Source organism: Triticum aestivum, chromosome 7B (genome assembly GCF_018294505.1).
Source record: "Triticum aestivum cultivar Chinese Spring chromosome 7B, IWGSC CS RefSeq v2.1, whole genome shotgun sequence".
NCBI lineage: Eukaryota > Viridiplantae > Streptophyta > Magnoliopsida > Poales > Poaceae > Triticum > Triticum aestivum.
In genome coordinates this window covers 541,148,987-541,154,986 of record NC_057813.1, presented here as the reverse complement: position 1 = coordinate 541,154,986, position 6,000 = coordinate 541,148,987, and positions in this window count along the sequence as shown.

The following is a 6,000-nucleotide window of genomic DNA, read 5'->3' as shown; positions in this document are numbered from 1 at the left end:
GTTGTGTGTGGTATTTGTTTTGTAGAGCCAGACACGTTTTCTGTATTCGAAGGATGCTTTGGAGAATTCGGAGGTGGAACCTGCCTTGCAATGACGAACACAATCTGCGCGCTAGACACCTCGTCATTGAAGCCTGGTTCAGGGGCTACTGAGGGAGTCCTGGATTAAGGGGTCCTCGGCCGTCCGGCCTATGTGACGTGGGTCGGACTGATGGGATATGAAGATACAAGACAGAAGACTCACTCCCGTGTCCGGATGGGACTCTCCTTGGCGCGGAAGGCAAGCTTGGCACCCTGATATGAAGATTCCTTTCTCTGTACCCGACTTTGAACAACCCTAGTCCCCTCCGGTGTCTATATAAACCGGAGGGTTTAGTCCATAGAGGCAATCATAATCATGCAGGCTAGACTTCTAGGGTTTTATCCATTACGATCTCATGGTAGATCAACTCTTGTAATACTCATATTCATAAAGATCAATCAAGCAGGAAGTAGGGTATTACCGCCATAGAGAGGGCCCGAACCTGGGTAAACATCGTGTCCCCCGCCTCGTGTTACCATCAGCCTCAGACACACAGTTCGGGACCCCGAACCCGAGATCCGCCGGTTTCGACACCGACATCGGGCGCGGGAGCGGCAGCAAGGCAGAGCGCGGCACGATGACGACATGCGCAACGTGGCGTCGGGGAGCGGCGGCAACAGGCACAGGCGCTGCTACAAGTGCGGGGAGCACGTGCACTTCCGGCGCGAGTGCTCGCAGCTGCGGAAAGGACCGGCGGCAGAGCAGGCTCTCTTGGTCGGCGCCAACGTCGACGATGATGGACTCCTCTAGGCCGTGGCTTAGGGGGTGTGTGTTGGAATAAGCCACGGCGTGTGTGGTCGGGCTCGTCAGGGCGCATCGGGTGCGTGCGGGACGTGCAGGATACACTGGTGTGGTCGGGCTCGTTGGGCGCGTCGGATGCGCAGGGGACGTGTGGGACGCAGCAAAAGCGATGGCAAAGTATACGTGTGTATGCGTATGTGTGTAGGGTGTGTGTGCCCGCGAGGTGTGCATGTGTTGCATGCATTAGTGGAGTGAGTCTCCAGGTGGTTAGTTGCATGCTTAGGTAGTGGAGCAGGTGATGGCTTGCGATCAGATCTGAGGACGGACGCTTATTACGTGTACGAGTGGAGGCCGGTTTGTGTGGATCACGCGTCGTGCGCATGCCGGCCGAATCGCTCGTTCACAAACATAAGGTAGCTGGGCGTTTCGTGCGTGTGTGCACAGGAGAAAACATGAGCATTGCATTTGCTAGGACTACAAAGTAGTAGCCGTGGGTGAGTGCTTGTATGACTTTTGTGCTCTGGGAATAGTAACGGGGCTGTGAGTGCAGCCGGGTGAAACTTCAAATTATTGTGCTCCTCCTTCTTCTACCTCTAGTCCCGAGTGAGAGAGAGCTGCAACAACAAAAACCAGTGACTCGTCAACAGTTTTTCACACATTTCTGGTTTTGAACGAAATGTCTTTGGTTTTGAGACATGAGGGAGTAAATGTCGAAAAATAAAATAAAGAACTACTCCTTCCATTCCTAAATATAAGTCCTTATAGAGATTCCACTATGCACCACATACGGATGTATATAGATGCATTTTAGAGTATAGATTTACTCATTTTGCTCCATATGTAGTCCATAGTGAAATCTCTACAAAGAATTATATTTAGGAATGGAGGGAGTAGATGTCAACTTCTTGTAAACTTGGGGGATCAAAATCTGTCATGCAACTCATTCTCGAGACGGAGCACGGCCTCGCCGCGCTCTCCCTTAATACGATACTGAGCCGCGAGTGCCCTGTTGGGGATATGACTATTATGTATGACCCGCCCAGGAGGGGCCGGGTTATACCTATGGCGGTTCATCAATACGAAGCCCATGAGGATATTGAAGATGGCGGTTCATGAAGCAAGGGCCCAAGGCCCAAGGGCGACTTAAGTCCCATATGGGTAAAACCGCCATATGTGTATGACTTATATTGTAAGGCAAGTATATTTAGTCACTGAGCCGGACACGTTATCTATGAGCTAGCCGGAACTCCGTGAGCCGCTGGGCGTCAACCTATGTATATAAAGGGACGACCCGGCGGCGGTTCAGGGCAAGAAACAAGAGATCGAAAGCTAGGTCAAGCGTATTCTCTCCCTGGTAATCGAGACATAAGCAATACCACCTCAAACTGCATTAGGCCTTTACCTTCACCACAAGGGGCCAAACCAGTATAAACTCTCTGTGTCCTTTGTCCCGTTTAACCCCTTTAAACTAACCTAGTTGCGATGGCTCCACGACTAAGTCCTCAGACTAGGACATCTGCCGTGACAATTCCACGACAGTTGGCGCCCACCGTGGGGCTAGCGCACGATGGTTTCGAGTTCTTAAAGGGCAGCTTCAAAGGGATCAAGGGATACGCTATGGGCCGGATGACCAAGAGTCGTCGCGGCAAGCTCTACATCGATGATGCAGGCTGGGGCCCCGAGGCCGGCTCAATCGAGTACGGGTACTGGGTCCCCTTCGGCAGAATTCATGTCTTCATCAGCAAGATTGGTGAGCCGGGCCCTGAGCCAGACATCTGCACCGACATCATCGAGACGGCTCAGTGTGCATGACCCGCCCGAGCTCAGCCCGCCATGAAACGTTCCTTCGTGGGATTCATCCATGGGGCGGAATTTGATGAAGGATCCGTGTCGGGCGGTGAGACGGCCATCTATTCTGATGGTGAGTCGTCCACGGGAGAGACTACTTCATTGTATCAACTGCAAGACGGCAGGCTTGGGGGATGTTTCGATGGCGACAGTATTCTGGACCCCTATGAGCCGCCAAATAGGGTTGCAATCTACATGGACGGTATGCAGCCCATGCAAAATTCTTCGACTGCGACAGCAATGGTTTCTGATTCAGCAACGGTGATGACAGCTGGGGCAGGAGGCCCTGTGCGCCCGCCAACTCAGGTTTTGACTGATTTGCTGGATAATCTGGCAGCCTTGTTAACAGCTGAGGTTAACCCAGCGAATCAAGTTCAACATAACACGGAAATTACAAAACTGCGTGACGAGGTAGCGCAAGCCAAGGAAGAACTGGCAGCGGAGAACGCTAGGATGACTACAGAGCGAGCTATCTTGGATGTTCAGGCGCAACGGATCCAGGCTAATTCCTTCCGGCTCTCGTTGGATAAGAACGCTTCAAATGAAATCATGAGAAGAAGGCACCGGAGTCATCTGCTGCCGGGTTTACGAGGCGAGGAATCTCTTTTGCATGCCTGGAGCAGGGACCAATAACCAACCAGAGATGAACCGGGTAGAAGCTCCCGAGGCTGGAGCGTTGGCTCAACCGCGCATGACGGAGCCACCTCATCTGAATAATACTCTGCCTCAGTATGTGCCGACACCACCGGGTCATTATTCCAACCCTTTGGATAATATGATTGCTGCGGCGACACGATTGGCGCTCTCCCAGTTGAAGGCGATTCTCCAGCAGTGGTTGAGACGCGGAGGGCTAGAGAGCTTCTTCAAACAGCATTCGTACAACAAGAGGCATATTCTTACAGTCGAGAGAGGATTCATTCGACCCCTCTCCCAAGCCGGAGTTATAGTAGACACATGGACTCACCGGCCGTTTCAAGCAATGACCAGCACCGTAACCAGCCGCGTGGGCATGACCCGGCGCGTGATGGTGCTCATGATTTGGTCGATCAGGACAGGGCATGTCGGGAAGCTGAGCAGGCGGCTAAGCGGGCAGCTCATCAACATCTTCCAATTTATCTGACGACTTCAGTGTAGGTAGGCGTGACCTCTAGAACCACGGGTATACCATGTTTAGTGTCGGCTCCATGGAATGAGCGTCTACCGAAGAATTTCAAAGGACCTCGTAAGGTGCCGAACTACACAGCCGACTTACCCCCTGAGGCATGGATTGAGAGTTACGAGATGGCCATGGAACTGTTGGAGGTCAGCGATGCTGCGTGTGCCAAATACTTCACCATGATGCTGGATGCGACGGCCCGTACTTGGTTGAAAGGGCTTCCCGCCAATTCCATCGGATCATGGGATGAGCTAAAAGCCCGGTTTATCTAGAGTTTTAAATATATGTGCAAACAGCCCATGTCGATTGTGGATTTGGATGCTTGCGCCCAAGAAGAGGGAGAATCAACGACCCATTGGGTGCGCCGGGTCAAGGCTATGCACACTCATCGGATAACATCAATGCCGGTTCAACAGTCCTAATGTTGGAGAAGAATTGCCGTTTTTTGCCCCTTAGACAAAAGCTAGGGCGGCTCAAGCACCATTGCAATGATATGGGGGGGGGTGATGGCGGCTCTAATTAAATATGCTGACTCTGATAGTACCAAGGACCCCGAGTCTGATGATGAAAAGCCGGGAAAGGGAAAGAAGAGTGGCAACACTAAGGGTCAGCAACATAACCCAGCGAGTCAGGGGAGCAATGGTAAGCGCAAGGCTAATAGTAACTTAGATTTTGTGGCCAATACCAATACACAGAACAATGTTCAGCGTCGTAAAGGGAAGCCACCTCCTTGGGTAGGCGGATCAGGTCTCAATCTTGAGCAGATGCTGAACCATGGTACGCAGGAAAGACCATCCAATCACCTTTGGAAGGACTGCCAAATTATGAAGGAGTTCAAAAATTCTAATTTGTTCCAGAACAATCATGGGCCGGGCGACGGCTCAGGATCTGGTGGTGGCGGTTCTCATGGCCTCGATTACGGTGGCGGCAGCTCTAGTTCCGGTTTCCAGGGTCACCAAAACCATCAAGGTAATCAGGGTGGTTACAATCAACAATCCGGCCAGGGGGGTCAGCAACAGCGGCAGTCTGGATATCAAAGTCATCCGAAGTAGTTGAATAGCGGGCAGTACCACGTCTTCACCACAAGTTTATGCAAGCGGGATTAGAAGCTCCATAAAAGGGTTGTGAACGCCGTTGAGCTGGCAGTTCCCCATTACTTGCGATGGTCTGAGCAACCTATTATGTTGAGTCGAGAGGATCACCCGCCCCATGTTGATAATCCGGGTCACTTGGCCTTGGTGGTGGCGCCTCAAGTTGGTGGATACAAATTCACTAAGGTACTCATGGATGGGGGTAGCAGTATTAATATCCTTTACCGTGATACTTCCCGTCGAATGGGTTTGACTGACAAAAGTCTTAAGTCGTCCAATACTGGTTTCCATGGAGTGGTGCCTGGTAAGTCGGCGTACCGTGTAGGCAAGATTAATCTGGAAGTAGCCTTTGGGGATGAACATGATTCCAGGGCTGAGAGGCTAACCTTTGAAGTGGTTAAGATTACAAGCCCGTATCACGCTTTGTTTTGACGGTCGGCTTATGCCAAGTTCATGGCATGACCTTGTTATGTTTATCTGCAGCTCAAGATGACGGGTTACAAAGGGACCATCACAGTGCATGGAAGCCGGAAAATAGCTTTGGAGTGTGAAGAAGGTGACACTACTTATGCTGAATCTGTCTGTGCAATAGAGGAATTGAAGTTCTATAGAGACAATGTTGATCCGGCGGATATGACGTCTTTGAAAAAGCCAACTATAGAGCATGATCCAATATTGAAGTTTAAGTTGGCCGATGACACTAAGCTAGTTGACTTTGTTCCTGGCGATTCATCCAAGCAGTTTAGTATCAGTGCTAACCTGGATCCAAAATAGGAAAACACGCTCATCAAGTTCATCCGTGAGAACCGGGACATCTTTGCATGGAAACCTTCTAATATGCCAGGTGTACCGAGAGAACTCACTGAGCACACTATTAATATTGATCCAAAGTTTAAGTCGGTCAAGCAATTCCTTTGTCGCTTCAATGAGGAGAGGCGTAAGGCCATTGGTGAAGAAGTGGCCCGGCTCTTGGCGGTTGGGTTCATTATTGAAGTCTTTCATCCTGAGTGGTTGGCTTATCCGGTGCTAGTACTTAAGAAGAATGGCACTATGCGAATGTGTGTGGACTACACAGACTTAAAC